At 36.9% G+C, this 12,207-nt stretch overlaps 1 long non-coding RNA gene across 1 annotated transcript; it reads right to left on the bottom strand.

The window, feature by feature from the left end:
* Positions 1-1,044: 1,044 nt before the first annotated feature.
* Positions 1,045-2,005, bottom strand: LOC150032321 (uncharacterized). Its single transcript, XR_016524298.1, has 2 exons — positions 1,851-2,005; positions 1,045-1,374 (listed from the first exon to the last, which is right to left on the bottom strand). It is a non-coding gene; the product is annotated as an uncharacterized LOC150032321 (long non-coding RNA).
* Positions 2,006-12,207: the final 10,202 nt, after the last annotated feature.

Here is a 12,207-nt window from a genome sequence, read left to right as displayed (position 1 = left end):
TGCAGAATTTATAGCATGTTATGAGGCGTCCAATAATAGAATATGGTTGCGAAATTTTGTCACTGGGTTGCGGATAGTGGTTGACATAGAAAGATGACTAAAATTATTTTGTGACAATAAGTTGATAGTGATGTATTCCAACAATAACAAAAGCAATATGAAGTCAAAACTTGTAGAGGTAAAGTTTCTTATTGTTAAAGAAAGAGTTCAAAAAGTCAAATTTCTATATAACACATAGGAATAAACTTTATGGTGGTAGATCCATTGACTAAAGGTTTACCACCTAAAGTTTTTCATGAGCATGTTGCTCACATGGGTATTAGTCACTTTTTTTATTCCATGATTTAGTAGAAGCTTGTTATTGAGGATGTTTTTTGACCTTATTTTGTTTATTTTCTATATAGAATAAAGTTGATGGTTTATATTTTATTATTTGAACTGGTTTATCATGCATGCAGTTTAGTATAAAGTTTTTAAGAATGATCTCAAGGAATTTGGACCAGTTGGAAACAGGCATGATCTAGATCACTTTGCATGTAATTTCATATTATCTATCCATACTTGATCTATGTCATTGAATGTATTGGAATTGGTGAACAAGGAAGGTTTATTTACAAGGGTAGTGATGAAAGCCACCTTAATTTCGTGCTAATACAGAAGATGGATCAAATTGAACTAAAGGGGAATTCTATTATTGAAATATATATCAGGTACACAGACATAGCCCAAGTGGGAGATTATTAGATATATTTAAATAATAATATGTTTAATTAAAGTATAGGCTATGTATGTAGATTAATAATTTATCACATTGGATTATTTTATTAGATTGAGCCATATTATGTGATCTGATTAATTAAGACCATAGATTCTTAATTGAGTATGGACTTAATAGGTAGAAGCTCATTTCTAGTTAATTAGGATTTAATGGGAACCCTAATTGAACTAGTATATAAAGAGACTTAGGGCTATGATCCCCAATATACCAAAACAATAAGCACTCAATCTTTCTTGATTTTGGTTGAAGAAGACTATAGTCATCTATTATCAATCTCAATGAAATCCGGTATGTTATTTATTCTTGACAATTTAACATGAATGATCCTAGGTTAATCTATTCAATAATTATGCACAGAAGTAGCAAAAGGTGAAAGACGAAAGTAACTTTTACCAACTAATTGTTCTCTCACTCCCCCTCTTTCCCATTCATAAACCTTCCTAAATTTGTCCCTGCCATTTTTTGCATCTCTATTAACCCCATGTTTTTTTAGATACTCAGCCACTTCTCTATCTTTATCCACTCTTGTTTTTCCACTTCCTCTTCCTCCTTGACCTTCACAATCCCACCAACAATTTAATTCGATGATCCACCGCCTGCATAATACAATACATAAACACCTATAAATCGACAATAATGATCAAAGCACTTCAAATTTACAACTAATGGGGTTTAATAGGAAAAAATCTTATAACTGGTCCATGTGTCGGATCTTAAGGATAATTTAAAAGTTTCAAACTTTAAATGAAATGAGAGAAACTTATACAAAACAATAATTATCAAACACTTCAAAGTTACAAAATCATTTGATCGGTTTCAATAAAAAATAAGTTTTATGACTGACCCATGTGTTAGATCTTAAGATTAATTAAAAAAAGTTTGAAACTTTAGATGAAATGAGAGAAATTTATACGAAACAATAATTATCAAACACTTGAAAATTATAGAATTATTTGATGGGTTTTAATAAAATCAAGTTTTATGACTGACCCATGTGTTGGATCTTAAATAATTAAAACAGTTCAAAACTATATATGAAATGAGAGAAATTTATACAAAAAGAAAATAGAACCTAATTTAGCAGTTGTCTTGTGCCACCTTGATATTGGACTCTCCAAGCCCTAGCTAACCACAACATCTCATTAGGTTTTAAAATTAGGCTAACATACTTTTCCTTTCTGTGTATTGTGGCTGATTTTGAGATTCCCCTTCTATTTTATTCCCCACCGGCAGTAGTGATTAATAAAGAGATAATGCCGTATCTGAAGAAGACGCGGTGTCGACAATGGCGTGCTGTCGGCCGAATGCTGCAATGAAAAAGATGCGGCAGGGAAGACGAATGGTGAAGAACGTCGGTGAAGAAGACGACAAACGATGTGCCCCACGAGTGTTGGAAAATTTGTACGGATGACCCATTTTTTGGGCCCAAAATGTTAAATGACCCATTTTTAAAAAATAATGTCAATTGACCCTCTGTTAACATCATTGCCATACCAAATTGCGTAAATTGTCCTGACAAGTGCCTCACGTTAATAATCTCGCTCTTGTCTGGTCAAACACTCTCACTCTCGCTTTAAATTCCCTGGTTTGATGTGATTGCTCATCAGTGTATGAATGATTTGGCAATTTTCACGATTGAAGTCTCAAATCAATAATACCTAAACACAATACAATGGTGATTTCTTTAAACTCTAAACTCCATTTCAACGGTGATTACTTCCCTAGTTTTTTACGGTGTTTTATTGAATGGAGTTTTTTTTAACAGAGATTTCCAAGATGAGGTTTTTTCATAACGGAACATGTTTTTTAGAACGGTGTTTCATTATTTTGAGTTTGTTTCATTATTTTTGCTGTGTTATTTCTGGAAAGGTAGGAATTGAGCATTATGAAATTTTGTATTGGGATAGAGAGAGTGAGAGATAGAACGAGAGTGAGAGAGAGAAAGAGTAAAAAAGAGAGCGAGATTAAGAGAGAGAGTGAGATTAAGAGAGAGCGAGAGTGCACTTCAATTGCTTGTACAACTTAATGAAAAATGTTCTCTTACTTTGTAGGATGACAGAAAAATGTCTACTTATTTAATATGAAGGTGATTAGGATGAGAATGAAAGTTCGTATATTGGGGGCGAGTTGACAGGAATCATTGTGCCTGTTACATTGAAGTATGAAGAACTTAAATCTCACATTTACAGGGTTACAAATGTCAGTTCTTCAGAGTTTGATCTTATAATGAGAGTTAAATATAAGCTTGAATATGAAGCCCTCGACAATACATAAAGAATAATGATGATGCTCGTTTCCTTCTTTCTTAAAAAGAGCTTAGGAGATTTTAGTTATCTGTAATGCTAAAATCGAATCAGGATGAAAATATTAGAATGGGGTTTGGAAATGTGAGTTATGATGATACGACTGTAGACAAACAATATGAGGAATCATATGAGTTTCATCGGGAAGAGGATGATATTCCATTGTCTACCAACATTGTACCATCAACATTATCACTAGACAACGACCGCACTAATCCAGCAGGATAGAATTCAATGAATTATAGTGATACAAAATTGGGCGGTACTTTAGTTGTTGGTAATGAGACATGATCTAAACTTGATTATATGGATTACGGTCATCCATAGCAACCTTGTGGTCCTTCAGTGGATGGTAATGAGCAACCAACAGATTGAATGAAATGGATCATGATCATAAAGATGTGTGTTATTCTACAGCAGCTTCAGCGGTTCCACCATTCGTGTCTTCGAGTCATAGGGGAGAGTTGATAATGCCTGGTACCTCTTCATCTGGAACAGACGTTGAAGTTGGTCAATTATTTTTTAGTAAAAAGGACTTGAAAATGCGGTTATTTATTTTTTCCATCAATAAAAAATTTGAATTGGTCTTACTATTCGTACTGTAGATATATTTTTGTGTACATTGGATATAACCAATCAACAGTAAGTCGGTCCTTCACAAATTGCTTGTAACTACAGTTGGGTCAGAATTACCATTTTATCTCTATAGTTACATATAACTCATTAAATGCCACTAATTCCTCTGAACAAAAAATTTAAATTCTAAACCCCTCTAGGCCAATGAGAATGTGAGACCTTAATGTTCAAGACCCGGAATCAGGTATTAAAGGAGTAATTTATTTATTTTCCCCTTCTACGGGAATGAGTGAATTTCTTCTTGTGTAGTTGTGTTCCCAACTCCCGACCTAGACAAGACCCCAAAATGGTAAGCATATTGAGTTGGTGGAATAGGTCACTCTCACCTATATAGATCAAAGGTTTTCCCTCATAGACAAGAGTTCACAACTCACTCAGAATTAAGGTAAGTTACCTATGGTCATCCTAGTTAAAAGTTAGTTTTTTCAGGCAACGGTGCTATACAAAGAAACTAATCATTTTGTGACCCGATCTTATATAAACTCTTTATATAGGATACCTCACTCACATATCTCCATGTGAATAATATGGATCATATTGTTTGTAACACTTACAACTTATGTAACAACTGCAAAGTGTGTCGTATCCGCAGTGTCACCAAGATAAGGCGCCCAATCTTAACCAGATACTGTAGTTCTTTTAAGTCATTACTCATATGTCTACTACATACTGTTCAAGTTTCATTAAACAAATTATGATATTAGTTTATTGGATTGACTTAGTGCTATCTAAATGTCGAATAAAATACTTCTTGTTTTATTAAATAAATAATTTATATTTACAACAAATAGAAACTATAAGATGAACGAGATTTAGGACTCTAAAATTCAACAAAATGTATAATTAATAGAAAAAGTCAATTTTTTTTTATATAGAATAGATGATATTATTATACAACAACAAGGGGGATCCCACAGTCCGGGATCAAGGCATCAAAGCAACAAAGCACAAGCAAAGACAAGGCAACAATACGCAAATAAAGCCAACAAGATAAAACCATAACCTAACCAAACATAAATGTAAAAAAAAAATCCCAAAACACTAGGGAGAAAGCCAGAGAAGAGAAATCAAAACCCTACAACTAGGGCACCAGGAAAACAAAGAGCAACAACAAGTTAAAAAAAAAAAAACACCCATAAACACACGAGATAAGACCAAGAAGATTAACCCGCCAGGAAGCAGCTCGAGCACGAACCATAGAGACCATAAAGTGAAACAAAGCAGACTCCAACCTCGGTCGACCTTCATGCAGCCGCCGATTACGCCCCTGCCAGATGTAGTAGATGGAAGCACACCAGAATACACGGAATAACTTACCATGCACCATCTTACCCGACCCCATTTGGCACAACCAACTCAACTCGACATCCTAACCTGCCACCCGATGCGACAAACCTAACTGACGCAACACACCAGACCACACCTCTCTCCCAAACCCACACTCGAAAAATAAATGATCCTGCAACTCTATACCTCCCTACACAGAAGACACCCCCCTCTGACAACACACCTCAGCTCCTCAACCAATCCCGCGTACCCAACCTGTCCCTCACAGCTAACCACGCACAGGAGAAGTGACGCGGAAATTCCACCCCCCCCCCCCCCCCACAAAATACTAACCCAAGACACCCTAGAACGACGAGAATGCAAACTCTCCCACGCACTACCGACAGAAAACTGACCACTAGTACCCGACTCTTAAACCCAATAATTCTCCCCCCTCACCCTAGGCCCCACTGCCTGAATAAGACCCCAGATCTCAAGCAACTCCCAAGTCACTGTAGGCCACCTCCAACCTCCATCATCATCCAAGAACTCCGACAACCGCGCCTCTAAACTACTCCCTGCATTATAACCCACAGTAGACCCATATAAATCTAAAATTGCACCGCCCGGTAACCAAGGATCCCACCAAAAAAACAAGATCGTCCATCGTCGACCATCAAATGAACCATATGCTTGAATCTATCTCTACAACGCAAGATAGCCCTCAAGCACCAAGACCTCCCAACCTTACTCCGAACAGCCCACAAAGACCGCCCACGCAAAACATACACCTCCACCCATGCCACTCATAATGAACCCAATTTAATTAAGAGAAGCCAGAGCAACTTCATAATAGCAACCTGATTCCATGAAGCCACATGTTTCACACCCAACCCCCCCTCTCCCAACAGCAAGCACATCTCATCCCATGCCACCCGTACACCACCTCGACTCACTACACTTCCCTTCCATAAATAAATAACTACGTAATAGACGATCAACCTCATGAGTTAAACACACATGCAACAAGAAGATGCTACACCAAAACACCTGAAAGGACTGTAAAACAGACTTAACAAACTGCAACCTCCCAGCAAAAGAGAGGAACCGTGTCGCCCAACTTCTAATACAAGCTATAGTCCTCTGTATCAGAGGCGCACAATCCATAACCCTTAACCAACCAGCCAATAACAGTAACCCCAGATACCTAACAGGCAGCGAACCAAGAGAGAATCTCATAAATGCAGCTAATTCCTCCGCCTCACCAGGCTCCACACCAACAACAAACATGGAACTCTTCCCAACATTTACAACTAACCCAAATAACCCTGCAAAATTCGCCAGGACCTACCTCACAAATGTAAACCACGTACTCCATTTTTCCTACATAAGTGAGTAACAAGTGTGTTAAGTAAAATTATGAAATGAGGTAAAGAAGGTAGGTCGATGGAGGAAGAAAATTCTAAGTATTAGAAATACTTAGTCAAGGGTGAGTTTTAGATAATATAACAAGTGAAATTTTGCTAAGTATGGAAGCAAAGTGTAGGCATGCGTTGATGGAGAAGTGTAGACACATGGGGATGCATGTGTAGCAACCAAGGCTTGTAGAGGTTAAGTGTTGAAGGCAAGGGTAAACTATGCATTGGTACTAAGGATGAACGCATGGGTTGAAAGGCATGATGCGTTGATAAGGCTTGCGACGACCTCAAGTGTGTGCGAGCAAAGGCGCTGGACGATCATGTAGCAGATGAACGATGCCATACGATTGGGTAAGCGATCGTCTAGTAAATGACCGGCACTACACGATGAGGTAGGCGATCGTGTAGGCAGGCACTGAGCGATCGTATAGTAAATGAGTGGAAAGCTAAGCGATGTGGTAGGTGATCGTGTAGTAATTGCGCGGAGCTGAACGATGCGCTAGACGATACGAAGGATCTCGCTAAACGATAGTTCTATACGTTGGACGATAGCGTTAAGCGATGGGATGTTGGCACTACACGATCGACATCAACGCTAGACGATGATCTGCACGACAAGTGCTAGACGATAGACGTTGGACCCTAGACCATAACGTTGGGCGCTAAACAATAAACATTGGGTGCTAGACGATAAACGCTGGAAGCTAGACGATAGGTGTTGGGCACTAGACGATAAGCACTGGGCATTAGACGATGGAGTGTGCGATGCACGCTAAACTTTTATTATGAGGCGAAGACCTAACATGGGTTATGAAGGAAGGGAAGGAAAAAAAAATTAATTGAAGAAACTCAATAATGGGAATTGGCCGAAAGCACTAAGTGCTGGATGAGGTGGCAGTTTAACCCTTGAATAAGGGAGGCGGAAGGAAGTATAAAAGGGAGAGAAACTTCAAAAGCTCGGTTTTGGAAAATGACTTGAGCAAATTAAGTGAGAATAGTGTCGTTCGAAAGCTGGGAGAATCTAGTTTTTGAAGTTGTTTTTCCAGAGAAAGATCTCACACGAAGAATAGCAAAAAGGGAAGAATTTGCAGAAGGGGCAGATTCTCGGATTAATTAGAGTCTAGAGTGAATATTGGAAGCTTTAAGACAAACTACAAGGAATTTTCAGCTGATATTTTAAAGGTAAGAAATTTAACTCAATTCTAAACAAGTTTGCATAAGGAAATTTCTTAAAAAGAGTCCTGGATTTTGAGTTATGAATTTTTGAAGTTGAATCAGGGAATCGGTGCCTAAGCAGGCAGCTGCTTGGGAAGAATAAGCAAGCAGCTCACCATAGTGAGCGAGAGCAAGAGCGAGATAAGAAAATGAGCAAGAGCGAGAGGGAGACAAGAAAATGAGTGAGAGCAAGAGCGAGATAAGAAAATAAATGAGAGCGAGAGTGAGTTAAGGAAGAGGAGGATCTCGCTAAGGATGAAGATCTTGCTGGTTTGCGCTGAATCTCGCTAGAAGTCACAAATCTCGCTGGAAAAGTCAAAAATCTCGTTAGAAGTGGTAAATCTCGCTCATAATGTTCATCTTACTTGTAATGTTATTTTGTTGGTGAAAGTTTCATTAGTAAGTGAGCTACCTGAAGCTTTTTGTTGAGAATTATAAGGAATCTAATCGGGGATTATGTTCTTTCAGGTCAAGAAGAGCTAGAAGAGGCATATAAAACATTTAAGAGCCCCGACGAGCTGTGAGTGACTATAAATGATTTATAAATGGTTTATAAATATTTTAATAATCCATACTTTATTGACAGTTACTTTTATGTTGGTTATTTTACAAGAAGTTCCAAGCAACGCTTTTCTCTAAAGTTTATAAACGCATGCTAGTTACAAGGTTTATGAAATATGCTTTGGTACAATGGTTGAACCATGGTAGTTTTCAAAAGGAGATTCTATGACATGTTTATGTTACAAGTATTTGTATTATGTTTTAAAGCATATGTGCTCTTAATGTTGTTGAGCATGTGTTAGCAAATGATGTTCTTGTGAAAACTATTATTTATGAGATCAAGCTTTCAGTAAGCATGTTTTATGAAAATGTTTTCCTATTAGGTATTTTTAGCTCAATACTGAAGTACAAGGAGAAGGTATCCAAGCTGTAATACCTAGTTTCAATTATGTTATGATTCTGATGTTGAAGTACATAGAGAATGTATCAAAATAATTCACTCAGTTCAGTGATAAGTAGTGGTACCCTACCTCAGTTATGATCCCTTACATCAAGATCCAGTTTGCTCTACGTGCACGTATGATAGTTAATCAGTTTAGTAGGATTGAACAAAAGGGTTCTTTCCTAGCATTGGCTATAAGATGCTGAACAAAAGAGTTCTCGCCCCAGCCCAAGCTTATGTTTGAGGGATCGAACAAAAAGGTTCTCTCTTAAACATTATACCCGATGATAAGATTGAACCATGAGGATTCTTTCTTAGCATTGGCTAGAAGGTGCTGAACAAAAAGGTTCTCACCCCAGGCCAGGCTAATGTTTGAAAGATTGAACAAAAAGGTTCTCTCTTGAACATGATATCCGACGTTGAGAGATCGAGCAAAAGGGTTCTATCTCAACCGGGAATCAGTTTAGCTATGTTTTCAGATACAATGGTTTTAAAAGTTTTATGTACACGTTTGCTTGACATGTTTTAGTTCCAGTATTATGTTTTCTAGCTTTCAGTTTAAGCATGAGATTTATGTTTTTATTAAGTCACTCATTGGGCAAGTAGCTCATTCTTTCAAATGTTTTTCTTTTCCCAGGTAGTGGTCATCTCCCCAGAGGCTAGCTTTCATCCTGCTCTGCCACTCAAGGACTTCAGTTAAAAGTCCAAAGTCTAGAGAGAAGTTTTAGGTGTTTACTCTATAAATGTCTATGCATATGTGTTGCTTATATTAGGGACTAGTAAAGTATGTTGGGACCGCTGAACTCTATATGTGTTAATATGATGTAATTATGTTGTTGATCCCTGGTGTTTTGAGGTTATTTTTAAAGTTTCATTAGTTTGGTGAATGTTATATATGTATTCCAGGGATCTAAGCAGGTTAAGGATGTTAGTTAGGCAGTAAGTGCCACAAAAGGGTTAACTACTGTCGTCACATTCACTTCTAGATTAAGAAGGGTAATCTGGGAGGAGGTGTGACACAAACTCCAAAGAATCTCTCTTAGCTGCATAGAAAATCATCAAGTCGTCAGCAAAAACCAAATGAGTCAGGACAACACGCTCACACCAATCATGGAACCTAAACCACACAGGAGGTTTATTCAACAACCTCTAAAAGACCTCTATCACCATCACAAACAAGAAAGAAGACAATGGGTCCCCCTGCCTCAACCCCTTCCTACCAGGAAAAAATCCTCAAGGGAACCATTAATCATCACAAAGAATGTAGGTGACGTAACATAAGCTCTCACCCAACTAATAAACTGAAGGGGCGTACCTATAGCCAGCAACACACCAAACAGAAAATCCCAATTAGCCGAATTGTACGCCTTCTGAAGGTCTACCTTCAACACACAACACAAATGCCCTCTACCCTCCTTGTAGCCCCCCATAAGCTTCTGACACAATAAAATGTTATCGAAAATTGGCCTACTAGGAACAAACGCAGACTGGTTACCACTGATGAAAGAAGGCAACCACAACCTTAATCTCTCAGCTAAGATCCTCGAGATACACTTATACAGTACATTGCAATAAGAAATAGGACGAAACCCCTCCATACGTCCAGCTCCCCGCCTCTTTGGGATAAGAGTAATAACAGTAGATTAACTCCATCAGGCAGGTAACAGAACTCCAGAAAAAGTCAATTTTCGAGCCATTTATTAAAAATAATAAATTTTCATAGAAAATGTTACCATGTTAGGTAATTAATGTCACTAAATAATTATTATTGACTAAATTTGAAAGTCATGAAACAATCAATTACGACACATTTTTAACGTGTCATCTATACATTTTCCTTGATGCACTACTACAAAAACAGTATTTCCTGACATTTTCTAAATGTCAAGAATTACTTTTCTTGATATTTTAAAAACATCAAGGAAACCAGTGTCAAGAATGTCGATTTTCTTGATGTTTTACAATGTCAAGAAATGTGACACTTGTCATTTAAAAAACGTCAAGAAACACTGACACTTGACATGTTTGAAATGTCAAGAATATGAGCGTTCTTGACAAGGAAAAAATATCAAGAATATCTATAATATTGACAAGGAAAAAAGGTCAAGAAATTTGTTTATGATTTTTTTAAAAAAAAAAAAACTGTAATGTTGATGTTTTTACCTATAATTGCTCATGTATTTTGATCCAACAACTATATTTGGTATATATATGACATACATTCACCAATCAAATAAACAATATGTTGGGTTTTATATCCTAAAACTCGTGGTATGTAAACAAAAGCTTATTCTGAAAATTCAATAAATGTGTTATTGAATAGATCTATTGCTTGAATAGAAATCCAATGAACCTAAAAGTCCCTTGACTATTGGATGAGTACTTGAACTTTATGTGGAGACATAAAGGTGAATCAGATTTGAGTAAATAGTCAAAATGATCTATAGTACATGGATAAGGTTGGGTACCTTATTCTGGTAACACTATTGGATACGGTCTGCTCTGTAGTTGTTACAAGGAGTTGTAAAGTGCTACAAACGAAGTGATCCTAATTTGTTCATGTTGGACATGAGAAGTGAGGGTGTCCTTGTGCAAAAGATTTTGTACAAGATCGAACCACGAAATGAGTCACTCTTACTTTATAACGTTGTTTACTATTTAAGACTGACTATTTCAAAGCGATGACTTAGGTAACTTGACCTTAATCCTGAGCTAACTATTAACTCCTGTTTATCTAGGATTGCCTTTAGATTTGCATAGGTGAGGGTTGGCTCACCAACACGGGCTCAATATGACTGCCATTTCAGGGGTAAGACTAGATAGATAGCTGGGGACATAGGTTGCAAGAGGAATTCACTCCTACCCGTTTTAGGGATAGTATAGAGGTTATTCCCTGAAGTGTTGATTCGGGGGCTTGAACAAGGGATCCCGCCCTCTCATTTGGCATGAGAGGGACTCGGTTTTGTGATTGGATCCCAAAACAATTGTTCATTAGGGGATCAATAGGGATTGAAGGAACAAGAGGTAATTTCGGGGGTAAAACAGAGATTTGACCCAGCCGTTATTACGAACAACCTGTGAAGGGTTAACTTACTAATCATGGTTATATCGAGTGGACATAATATATCTATAGTGAGGGGAGCTCAACTATGGGCTTTAGTGGAGTGACCCATTAGTTAACGAATGGGGTTAGATCGGTCTAATGAGTTTAGTCGATTAATCTCGAATCGTTGGAGCCCATGATCTGTAGGTCCATGAGGTCCCCCCGGAGATGGATTAGCTCTAGAATAGTGTGATAAATTAATTTGAAACATTCAAATTAGAATCAAACGGAATTGGAGAAAATATATTTAAATATGATTTAAATATATGAAGATTAATTTATGTAAAGATTAATTTAATATTGGATATTAAATTAATTAGAATTATTTAAATTGTTTAAATAATTATTTATTAATTTTATTAGAAAATTAATTTATGAAATTAATTTGTAAAATTAATAAATTTTAATTTTAGAAATAAAATATGATTTTAAAATCAATTTTTGGATTTTTGAAAATTGAAAAATCACACAAACTTGAAAAAATGGGTTTTTCAAGTCATCTAAAGTTGCTTACAAAGAATCCACTACCTCTTCTTTGGTTTACT

The sequence above is a fragment of the Benincasa hispida genome, chromosome 11, assembly GCF_027475165.1.
Source record: "Benincasa hispida cultivar pf3 chromosome 11, pf3_genome.v1.1, whole genome shotgun sequence".
Classification (NCBI taxonomy): Eukaryota; Viridiplantae; Streptophyta; class Magnoliopsida; order Cucurbitales; family Cucurbitaceae; genus Benincasa; species Benincasa hispida.
The sequence above is the reverse complement of the archived record's forward strand: the minus strand, read 5'-3'. Positions and strand labels throughout refer to the sequence as shown.